This window comes from Prionailurus bengalensis, chromosome A1, assembly GCF_016509475.1.
Source record: "Prionailurus bengalensis isolate Pbe53 chromosome A1, Fcat_Pben_1.1_paternal_pri, whole genome shotgun sequence".
Lineage (NCBI taxonomy): Eukaryota > Metazoa > Chordata > Mammalia > Carnivora > Felidae > Prionailurus > Prionailurus bengalensis.
The window spans coordinates 79,186,158-79,198,870 of NC_057343.1; the positions used below are offsets into that span (position 1 = coordinate 79,186,158).

General features: G+C 42.6%; 1 protein-coding gene across 1 annotated transcript in view; it reads left to right on the top strand.

The window, feature by feature from the left end:
* MYO16 (myosin XVI) overlaps positions 1 to 12,713 on the top strand; it is a 609,750-nt gene that overhangs the window by 224,010 nt on the left and 373,027 nt on the right.

Here is a 12,713-nt window from a genome sequence, read left to right on the forward strand (position 1 = left end):
GATGGACATTTAGGCTCTTTGCATAATTCGGCCATTGTTGAAAGTGCTGCTATAAACATTGGGGTACAAGTGCCCCTATGCATCAGCACTCCTGTATCCCTTGGGTAAATTCCTAGCAGTGCTATTGCTGGGTCATAGGGTAGGTCTATTTTTAACTGTTTGAGGAACCTCCACGCTGTTTTCCAGAGCAGCTGCACCAGTTTGCATTCCCACCAACAGGGCAAGAGGGTTCCCATTTCTTCACATCCTCTCCAGCATCTGTAGTCTCCTGATTTGTTCATTTTAGCCACTCTGACTGGTGTGAGGTGATATCTCAGTGAAAATAAGCCTTTTAAAAAGCAGGGAACACTGACTGGTATTAGAGAATAATTAAATGAAAATCAGTGAGGTAGAAAGACACTGCCTCATTTCGTGCAAGGTCTTTGTCAATGAATATTGTGTGGTTCACACAAAACCATGATATGAATGGAAATAAATGAGTGGCTTAGTAGGACATGTAATATAAGCAAATTGCACAATACCTTCAAATTATGTTCAATTTACCCTCACCATAGGGGGCTCTTTACTAACGTGGAACCCATGATTTCTTGTCTCAGCTTTTTCTCGGAAACACTCATTCACCGTGGTTCCTTATGAAATTGTATCTTTTAATTGGATGGTTGACCTTTAATTATATCGTGGCCACTCATTGATTCAAACGTTACTCAGGTTTGCTTGCCAGATAATCATTGACTTGTCTAAAGTTTTACTGTTCACCTTTGACTTTAGTAGATTTGAAACTCATCCGGGACCCAAGAGAACAGTCCTGTGTTTTCATCTTGTTTCAGAGTGTTGTTCATTGTTTATTTTGAAGAATACTTTTCTCAATATAAATGTCACACATTTATTGTAGAAAATTGAAGGAAACCCATACATGTAAAGAAGAAAATTAAAAATCACTAATAATTCCATTGCATAGAGCTAATCACTGAGTATGTTTTGATGTGTTCTGTCCTCTGTGTCTCCCCTCCCCACATGTCAGAATTTACACAGAATTTACCTGATATGATGTGTACATGTATGTATTGGTAGCTTTTCTTTTTATATACACTTTCTGCACATCCCCAGGTCCTAAAATTTTCTTCTACATGGTGGTTTAGTAATACGCAGTTGTGTCATATAAATGTCCTTATTTAAGTATTCTCCTCTTTTATTTTTTATTTTATTATTTTTTTTAATTTTTTTTTTTTAACATTTATTTATTTTTGGGACAGAGAGAGACAGAGCATGAATGGGGGAGGGGCAGAGAGAGAGGGAGACACAGAATTGGAAACAGGCTCCAGGCTCTGAGCCATCAGCCCAGAGCCTGACGCGGGGCTCGAACTCCCGGACGGCGAGATCGTGACCTGGCTGAAGTCGGACGCTTAACCGACTGCGCCACCCAGGCGCCCCCTATTTTTTTTTTTTTAATTTTTAAAAATTTTTATTTATTTTTGAGACAGAGGGAGACACAGCACAAGTGGGGGAGGGGCAGAGGGAGAGGGAGACACAGAATCTGAAACAGGCTCCAGGCTCTGAGCTGTCAGCACAGAGCCCGATGCGGGGCTCGAACTCACAGACCGTGAGATCATGACCTGAGCCGAAGTCAGATGCTTAACTGACTGAGCCACCCAGGTGCCCCTATTTTATTTTATTTTTAATGTTGATTTATTTTTGACAGAGAGAGAGAGAACAAGCCGGGGAGGGGCAGAGAGAGAGAGAGGGAGAGAGAGAGAGTTCCAGGCAGGCTCTGCACTTCCAACACTGAGCCCGATGTGGGGTTTGATCCCATGAACCTTGCCATCATGGCCTAAGCTAAAATCGGATGCTTAACTGACGGAGCCACCCAGGCGCCCCAAGTATTCTCCTACTTTAGACATTTTATCCAAATTTTCGTTACTTTCTCTGTTTTTACAACACTATTATTCACGGTCATGGCAATATCTATTTCGTGTTAAATAACTATGTTTATATCGCTACACTTGGGCTTTTCATCTTTTGTCTGGCAGATGGGGATTCAGCTCTTGGTGCCACAGACCCAGGCCCTAACAGGTCTGCCCACTGCTAGGTGCCCGTCCTCCCCTGTGTCCCTTTAAACCGCTGTCATATGTGGAAACATGTACAGACTTCTCCAGCATGACTGTAAATGCCATCCACACCAGTTTACGTGGCATTTTACAACTACCCTTTCTTTCTTACATGTTTTGTTTTCTTGACATGGGTGGTAACTTCGCATGACAGCAGGGCCACAATAAACATTTATGTGCTCCCAGCGTAATAATTATTGACCTCAGAATGCTTACAGCGGGAGCTGTAAAAATGTGTTCCAGTATCATCTCAACTGTTATAAAATTTTAAATGGTTGTAATACAGGTTTTGAGATTTTTATTACCATAAAGATTTACCATCATTTAAAAATCAAAGTACATTTTAATTATAATAAAGGCTTAATACATAGTTCCTAATGAATGAATGGATTCCCCGATGGTATCGCCTCCTGCATTATCTGCCAACATTCTAGCATCTGGAGAAAGTTAAATGCTTTTAGTTTTCTCTCTCTGCTTAAACAGTGGGAACCCATGGGAAAGTCTTTGCTTGAGACCAGAGATGCATGAATCTTCTGGTTCAGTTCCCTAAGTTCTAGTGATTGTGGGCGGATAGAAGCCCCACGGTCCCTTGGTTGGTCCGACTCAAGTACAGGAGGGATGTCCTGTGGCAAGATGATGGGTTCTTCCTTCGTGGCCTCGTTCACTGGCGGTCATCCGGGGTAATCCGCTCTGTTACAGGTTTCTGCTGGTGCACACCCCACCTGACATCCTCCTTCCTGGCTGCCACAGGGCTTTCAACAATGATGTCTCAGCTGAGCTTTGGGAAGAGAGATGGCAATTGAATGTGTTGAGGTTTTGAGGTTTAAGTTTCTTCACCTGTTTCCTTCAGAAGGAGAGGGGTTGCTTGCTGAACGTACCTCATAAAATAGCATCTCTGCGCGATTTCCCAATCCAACAGCAATGATAAATGTAAAATGATGCAGGGCATAGAGAGTAGGTGTTTCATGAGAACATGTGTGTCTTATTCCTGTTTGCATTTGATTGCCCTTTGGATCAGTATCTGTTATTCTTTTTGTTCAGTGATGTTAAGTTTCATTTTGGGGGGACTCTTACAGTTTTGCTTATCTTTTTATAAAAATGGTTTGCTATCTTCGCTCTGATTTGTTTGAAGCTTTAGCAGTTCTTTGGAGTTTGTCCTTGAAGATGGGGCAGAATTGTGAGGAAGTTTTCTTTTCGTTTGCAAATAATGGCTCCTAAGCAATAGTGAAGGGTCTGTTGTGCTTTGCGGGGCCACTTTCAAAGAAACTAAGTGGTAAGTTACCTGGAAATAAGCGAAGCGGATGGATTTTTTGGAGATCTCTTTCAGAAGTGCCTGTAAGTTTCTACTCAATCTTTCACCAAAGTATTTTGTTCCATGTGGGTTCTCTTTAAGGAACAGATTTGCAAAGAGTTCTCACATATACCTCAGGGCACATTGCCTTTTTGTCAGTAACGGTCATAAGACAGGGCATTCTGGCATTTTTTCTGGTTTGCCTCAGATGCTATACTTGAAGCTGTTACCACCGTTGGGCTGCATAGTCTGGGCATGGAGCTTTAGAACCATTTCTTGCCTTTGAAATCATTTTGCTTCCTCATTGCTGCTTTTGTCAAATGTATCGTATGGTAAGAGTGAGGGGAAGAAGGGAAGGAGTCAGACCGGATCTGCCACCCTCAGCATTTCAAGGAGCTGGGGCCGAACTGCCCTTCCTTCTCTCCTTCAGCCACTGCATTCTGCCCATGCTGTTTGGAGCTTGCATTCAGGGCCCCGCCAAATACTGCACGCAGAGAGGGGTGGGTGACGTATCAGACGCTAGCCCATGGTGGTTTTACAAATACTGTACTTTTAAAAATTAAAAAAAAAATTAATGTTCATTTATTTATTTTTTTTTTAATTTTTTTTTAACATTTATTTATTTTTGAGACAGAGAGAGACAGAGTATGAACGGGGGAGGGGCAGAGAGAGAGGGAGACACAGAATCGGAAGCAGGCTCCAGGCTCTGAGCCATCAGCCCAGAGCCTGACGCGGGGCTCGAACTCACAGACCGCGAGATCGTGACCTGGCTGAAGTCGGACACTCAACCGACTGAGCCACCCAGGCGCCCCAATGTTCATTTATTTTTGAGAGAGAGAGAGAGACAGAGCATGAGCGGGGGAAGAGCAGAGAGAGAGGGAGACACAGAATCCGAAGCAGGCTCCAGGCTCTGAGCTGTCAGCACAGAGCCCCACGCGGGGCTCGAACTGAAGAACTTCAAGATCATGACCTGAGCCGAAGTCGGACGCTTAACCAGTTGAGCCACCACGGCATCCCACCCACAAATGTTGTATTTAATAAGATACTCTTTCTTTTTTGATTACCTTTATTAGTGCAGGTACAGTTTATTGAGTGGCTGCTGTAGGTCAGCACTGTGCTGGGTACTGCATACATTTATACCGAGGTTAACTGGCATCTACATTAAGTAGTAAGAGTTGGCTCCACCTTGCAAGCTGATGGACAGAATTAGGTGTTTTGTCCTTGGTCCTGAAATCGGCAAACAGTAACCCAGAACTCAGAGCGTGGCTTCTGTGACACCAGGAGAACTTCCCTCCCCTTCTCCTGTTTCCTGCTACCTCTCACTCAAACACTCCTTGACAGATGTGTCCCTGTTTTGCAGCTCTCTGAAGGCTGATACTCCACTTTCATTAATTTTTTTTTTTAACATTTACTTATTGAGAGACAGAGAGAGACAGGGCACGAGCAGGGGAGGGGTAGAGAAAGAGGGAGATACAGAATCTGAAGCGGGATCCAGGTTCTGAACTGTCAGCATAGAGCCCGATGTGAGGCTCAAACCCATGAACTATGAGATCATGACCTGAGCCTAAGTCAGATGCCCAGAAGCTGGGTGGCTGAGCCACCCAGGCGCCTCACCACTCTCCATTTTTGAATAGTGTCACTAAACTTACCATCTCAATGAATGCAAGATAGCGGAAATACGTCATTAAAAATGTATAGGCTTCTTCTATTTCAGAAACCCCATTTAGACTTCTTGTTCTTATCTAAATCTGTGTTTCTTTGTTTTGAATGTGCATTTCTTGTTGGATAGCAACTTTTATTGTTCAGTTAATATGAGACTCCATGAATAGTTCAGCAGTGAATATTGTCGCGCTTCCCAAATACAGTATTTTTGGTCAAGTGAATTCAGAACATTTGGACGTTTAAGGGGTTGGGGTCTGGATGACACAGGCCCTTGAAGTCTTGAGAAAAAGTTGGGGTGATCTCACCATACAGTTCCCCGTATCCTTAAACTGAACATTTGCAAACTCCTAATATCATGTGCTGTGACCCAAAATAATTGCTTGCGCATTATACATTCCTCTGGGACAGCCTTCATCTTATCCTGCTAGCACATAATGCAGAAGTTTCTATAGAAAGAAGAGAACCCATCTGCAATTCAAAAGCACAAAACATTCACTCACAGAATTTTCTATTTTTCCTATCAGGTTAGATGCCAACATTTTTATATGTAAGTGGAATATTTTGTGGCAGGATATTTGAAGACTGTGTAAATATTCTGTTCCTCATCAAGGTTTCGTTCAAATGTCTGCCTTTCCAGCACACAGGAATGTAGTGTTACCATCCCTTACTGACTCCCATTGAAATCAGTTATTACTCTAACGAATGCCGGATTCTAACTTTGACATGCCGTCTGCCTGGGTGAGTTGGTATTCTCTTGTAAGGAAGACCTGTATTCAGGCGTTCATGTGTCTGTCGATATGGGCATGCACGCATGGGTTCCTAGTTTCAGTTCTGCCCTGCAAACACCTGGCAAACCTCACCCCTGCCAGTGATCAAGGTTCACTTCATCACTGATGGGACCAAGGGACATCCTGTGCCGTCTGATAGGGTATGATGGGAAGAATATGCTATCCCCTCTCTGGTTTCCCTGCCAAAAAACCTCGTAACACATATGAGAGAAGGTCTTGAGAAGACTGAAGAGGTGTCCCAAATTGGGTGGAACTAAAGAAAAAGGACAAGTACATGTGCCGGGGGATCGTGGGTTACCTCCCGGGCTGGGGAAATAGCGGTCAACAATACAGTTGGAAAAGGTAACGCCAATTTGGGTGTGCAGGGTGGTTTAGGTAATAGTAGTTAGTAATGCTAAATTTTCTGATTTTGATAACTTGTATGCATGAGACTTATCCTTATTCTTATGAAATATACACTAAAATATTAGAGTTAAAGGGATGTGTGGTGCCTGTTGACTCACTTTTAAGAGATTTGGGGAAAATAGTGCAAAAGTAGGAGGAAAGTATACATTGGCGAATTTGGGTAGAGGGCAGAGTATTGGTTTCCTGGGGTTGCCGTAATAAACTACCACAAACTGGTGTGAGGGCTTAAAGCCACGGAAATTGGTCATTCCACAGTTCTGGAGGCTGGAGTCAAGGTCCGCAAAGCCGCGCCCCCTCTGAAACCTGCAGGAGTTGTCTGGTCCATTTCCCGGGGGCACCTGCTGGTCCTTGGCTGGTGGCTGCATCGCCCCCCATATCTGCCTCTGTCTTCACCAGGCTGCCTTCTCTGTGTGTGTGTGCGTCCCCCCGAAGCCCCTCTCCCTATAAGAATACTTGTCCCACTAGTTACTGCAACATGGCCTCCTCTTAACTCACCTGATGACATCTGCACCTGTCCTGTTTCCACATGAGTCCACATTCACAGGTACTAGGCCCCTGGGACGTCCACATTTCTTGGTAGGGGGACGCAATTCAACTCATAACAGGTACACAGGGTTTCTTGGCATTACTCTTGCAGCTTTAACTGAATTTGAAATCATACCAAGATAAAAAGTTGCCAGAAAGTGTTGGCGTATAAAAAGTGGTATTTGCTGAAGCCAATTAAGCAAATATTCAGATGCCATCAATTTCAGTATTCATGTGTTAGAGAATCACTACTCAATGAACGAATTGGCAAGATATTCACTGACATTAAATTGTTACAGAAAGCAAACCAGGAAAATGTTGCTTACAAGAAAGGTGCACTTATGCGTTCATAGGTTATCTGATAGGCAAGAGGTGAGATTCCGGTCTGGGAGGAGGGGTGGGGGGTTGATGTATTTGAGTTCCATTTCCAACACTCTAGGGACATAGGTGAGGACAACTGGAGGTGGGGTGGCCTTCCTTAGAGAAAATGTCCTCAGGGCTCCCTGTGGGAACTGTTCAGGCCGCAACTGCAGAAAGTATGTGAGGAGTGGGCTTTGGCATAGATAACATCGACTGCTTTCACTTGCCCGATGGAAACCGATCACCGTATGACTGATGGTCTCAAAACCAAACCGAAGGACTTGCCTCACAGTCTGTATCGCACGAATATGACATCTTGGTTGAGCTGTTCCCACTGATGCACGTTTTTCTTAATTTGGAATGCCTTCTTTCATTAAAGGATAATAACTACCATCAGGATAAGAAATCTGACATCTGGTGATTAGGCGTAGGAATGTAAAACTAAGAAGATGCTTCACACGCACGCACACGCACACACGCCCCGGGACTTAGGGTGTTCATGGGCACCGAATATAAACGAGAAAGTATCTATCTCTTCCATCTAGTCTCGCTCTCACCAGCCTTTTAACGCAGCCGTCTCCTAAGCCGTATGTTTTTATAAAGTACAGCATTCGGTTATTTAAAAATATTGTTTAAGCTTTATAAAATGTGTGGTGATGGCTAAGGCTGTTGTTCTTGTATAATAGAATGGGTGCCGCCTTGGGCATTTTTTTAAACGTTTATTTATTATTGAGAGACAGAGCATGAGTATGGGAGGGGCAGAGAGAGGTGAAGACACAGAATCCGAAGCAGGCTCCAGGCTCCGAGCTGTCAGCACAGAGCCCGACGCGGGTCTCGAACCCACGGACCGCGAGTCCATGACCTGAGCCAAAGTCGGACGCCCAACCGACTGAGCCACCCAGGCACCCCAACCTTGGGCATTCTTTGTGCTGTATTTGAAAATCTAGTCTAACACCTTCCCCTCGTCCTGCTTCTCATGCCCTGAAATAAAAGAGTGTGCTTACAGTGGGATACCCACACCAACACGTGGGGCAATTAAAGTTTGCTGTTGTTACCCACATTCTGTACTGAAAATAGTGAGCCCCGTATCCACGGAAACACTGTAATTAATATGTGCACCAGTTCATGAGCACTTTTCCCCGGCTTTTATCCTCCTAGCTGGAAAACCACTTGGTGGATTCAGCATCAGTGGAACGAAATTTGAAATGTAAAAGGAACATTTCTAAAAAGCATTGAGGAATATCATGTCCGGAAGAGAAAAAAAATAAATATATTTTAGAATACATGTGTTTTGAAATTTCCATATTAAAAATGGACAATGTCAGACTGATACTTTTATTGAATCACTTAATGGCTCTCGCTTTGCAAAACTGAGAAAAGTTCATCCTATATTACTGAGTGGCTCAAAGTTTATTTTTTAAGAAAAACAAGTACTAACACAATACCTTATAAATGTTGCTAATTCCCAACCTCACTTCCCTTTCTGTTTTCTGGACATTAGACCATCCTGATGGTATGGTGGCAAGTCTCTGACATTTTGAGAAGTCCTATTTTTCAAGCCCTCACCCTTCAGTTCCAGTGGGATCCATTAATAACTAAAAGTGCACATTAACACTTGACCCATTCACACTAAGAGTAATAACCAGTCATGAATCTTCTCAACGGTGGGTTTTTTTCCCTGTTCTTGTTTGTTTTTTTTTTTTTTAACAGAGGTAAGATTTCAGAAGTGTAATTCAAGATATACCCAGCATCAGGACCCCTGATGCAGGTGGGGCGCTCACCCTGTCCAGTGTTAGAAAGAAGAAGAGGAGGGAAGAATGAGAGGGAAGGGGAGAAAGAGAGAAGGAGAAAGGGAGAGAGAGGGAGGGGAAGAGGGAGAGGGAGGAAGGAAGGAAGGAAGTCACAAACGTCCATCTAAAAGAGTGAAGGCAGTTGTGAATGGGATCCCATTCACAATTGCACCAAGAAGCATAAAATACCTAGGAATAAATCTAACCAAAGATGTAAAAGATCTGTATGCTGAAAACTATAGAAAGCTTATGAAGGTAATTGAAGAAGATATAAAGAAATGGAAAGACATTCCGTGCTCATGGATTGGAAGAATAAATATTGTCAAAATGTCAATACTACCCAAAGCTATCTACACATTCAATGCAATCCCAATCAAAATTGCACCGGCATTCTTCTCGAAACTAGAACAAGCAATCCTAAAATTCATATGGAACCACAAAAGGCCCCGAATAGCCAAAGTAATTTTGAAGAAGACCAAAGCAGGAGGCATCACAATCCCAGACTTTAGCCTCTACTACAAAGCTGTCATCATCAAGACAGCATGGTATTGGCACAAAAACAGACACATAGACCAATGGAATAGAATAGAAACCCCAGAACTAGACCCACAAATGTATGGCCAACTAATCTTTGACAAAGCAGGAAAGAACATCCAATGGAAAAAAGACAGTCTCTTTAACAAATGGTGCTGGGAGAACTGGACAGCAACATGCAGAAGGTTGAAAGTAGACCACTTTCTCACACCATTCACAAAAATAAACTCAAAATGGATAAAGGACCTGAATGTGAGACAGGAAACCATCGAGGAGAAAGCAGGAAAAGACCTCTCTGACCTCAGCCGTAGCAATCTCTTACTTGACACATCCCCAAAGGCAAGGGAATTAAAAGCAAAAATGAATTACTGGGACCTTATGAAGATAAAAAGCTTCTGCACAGCAAAGGAAACAACCAACAAAACTAAAAGGCAACCAACGGAATGGGAAAAGATACTTGCAAATGACATATCGGACAAAGGGCTAGTATCCAAAATCTATAAAGAGCTTACCAAACTCCACACCCGAAAAACAAATAACCCAGTGAAGAAATGGGCAGAAAACATGAATAGACACTTCTCTAAAGAAGACATCCGGATGGCCAACAGGCACATGAAAAAATGCTCAACATCGCTCCTTATCAGGGAGATACAAATCAAAACCACACTCAGATACAAATCAAAACCAGTCAGAGTGGCCAAAATGAACAAATCAGGAGACTGTAGATGCTCGAGAGGATGTGGAGAAACGGGAACCCTCTTGCACTGTTGGTGGGAATGCAAATTGGTGCAGCCACTCTGGAAAACAGTGTGGAGGTTCCTCAGAAAATTAAAACTAGACCTACCCTATGACCCAGCAATAGCACTGCTAGGAATTTACCCAAGGGATACAGGAGTACTGACACACAGGGGCACTTGTACCCCAATGTTTATAGCAGCACTCTCAACAATAGCCAAATTATGGAAAGAGCCTAAATGTCCATCAACTGATGAATGGATAAAGAAATTGTGGTTTATATACACAATGGAGTACTACGTGACAATGAGAAAGAATGAAATATGGCCCTTTGTAGCAACGTGGATGGAACTGGAGAGTGTGATGCTAAGTGAAAGAAGTCAGGCAGAGAAAGACAGATACCATATGGTTTCACTCTTATGTGGATCCTGAGAAACTTAACAGAAACCCATGGGGGAGGGAAAGGAAAAAAAAAGAGGTTAGAGTGGGAGAGAGCCAAAGCATAAGAGACTCTTAAAAACTGAGAACAAACTGAGGGTTGATGGGGGGTGGGAGGGAGGGGAGGGTGGGTGATAGGTATTGAGGAGGGCACCTTTTGGGATGAGCACTGAGTGTTGTATGGAAACCAATTTGACAATAAATTTCATACATTGAAAAAAAAAGAGTGAAGGCAGGAAATTTAAGTATGCATATAGTGATTTTGTAATTGTATTCATGCACCCTTGAAAATAAAGGTCAGGAAATTTAGTTAAAAAGAATTTAGCTAAAAATTATAGTTCTCTGCCTTAATTTGTAATAATTAGCTTAAGTTCAGTTTTTGGCTCCTTATTTTTCAGTTTGTGTCACTCAGTCTTTTTTCAGTGCCTTGTATGTGCCAGGCACTGAGGCAGGTTGGGGGAGGGGGTGCAGATAATGGGGACTAAACTCCGATTTTGATGAGGGAAGTTCCTGCCCCCCGGGAAGATGGGCTTCTGTACAGGGAACCCCTGAGAGTTCAGCGATGCAGACTGCTGAGTGACAAGTGGGTGGGAATTGAAGCGAATGAGCCCTGCGACTATATTCAGCATCAGAGGTCACCTTCAGACTTGTTTTGAAAGAGCCTCATTACTTCTTGTAGAGTAGAACGTATTCTCTCGAAGTGCACAGTCTCCCTCAGCACCAGGTTGTGTCCTATTTATTTCTGTTGTTATTGACGATACATAATGATACGTATATTCGCTGTTGCCTTGGGTCCAGATGTTTGGCGTAGATAAGGTTATATTGGAAACATTTATGCATTGGGAAAAGAGAATAACTAGATTTACTTCTGTCTATTAGTATTGAAATCAATAATGAGACCCTGTAGTTCTCTCTTAATTGGCTCTTTAACAATTGATTTTTGGGTAGGTATGCAAAATCTTATTCTTCTGGTTGGCCACTAAAGGAAAGGAATCATTAGCAAAGTCTACTGAACAATGTTGCCTCGAATAATTTCTTTTCAAACTCTGAATAACTAAAAATATTAAATGCACTACGAAGACTTAGTTTGAAGTTTTCAGGACCTTAAAAGCACATGCTTCCTTACCAAAGTGAAAATCTGAAATATATAACTAAATTGTTCAAATAGAGGAGTATCTTCATGTGGTTACAGAAAATATAACGTGGCACACTCAAGATGGTGAGGTGAGTGGCATAGTTTATTCAGGGCAGATATTAAGAGGTACGCTATTTTGCCACTTTGGCCTATTTTTTAAAAAATTTTTTTTAACGTTTATTTATTTTTGAGACAGAGAGAGACAGAGCATGAACGGGGGAGGGTCAGAGAGAGGGAGACACAGAATCTGAAACAGGCTTCAGGTTCTGAGCTGTCAGCACAGAGCCCGACGCGGGGCTCAAACTCACGGACCGCGAGATCATGACCTGAGCCGAAGTCGGACGCTTAACCGACTGAGCCACCCAGGTGCCCCAACTTTGGCCTATTTTTACTTCCGTGTTTACAGTGTCTCCAGAGCAGCCCTTTGGAAAACCTGTGTGGACTTGGTAATGTATAGGAAGGTTGTTTATTGAATATACATCTAGAATCACAGAGGGCAAAATCCCACATTGTAGTATATAAGATTATGAATGTTATATACCTTTTTATGTAACGTGCACTTGGACAGTATATGAACTTTATAAATATGGCGTCACAGACTTGTATTCAGTAAAAAGAATAGGGGAAGACATTCATTCGTCTGGCCTGAGTTCAGTGAACTCATCCCTTGGTCAGTGGTACGTGCTTGTGCCATGTCCTTGGAGAAAAGGGAAAGTAAAACCGTCATTGTGTTTAAGCTGGGATGGGCGGGAGGGAAACATGCATCCTCAGAGGTGCTTGATGAAGGGTGCTTTGAAGCAAAAAGCTATGTAATGGCCATATTTAATATATTTCATTAATATCTACAGATTGTGCTTTTTAAAAAAAATAGTTTCTGTAAAGAGAAAAGAAAAACAACCAGAAGCCACTAGCCCAGACCTTTATTAAAACATGGTAGTTTTAATA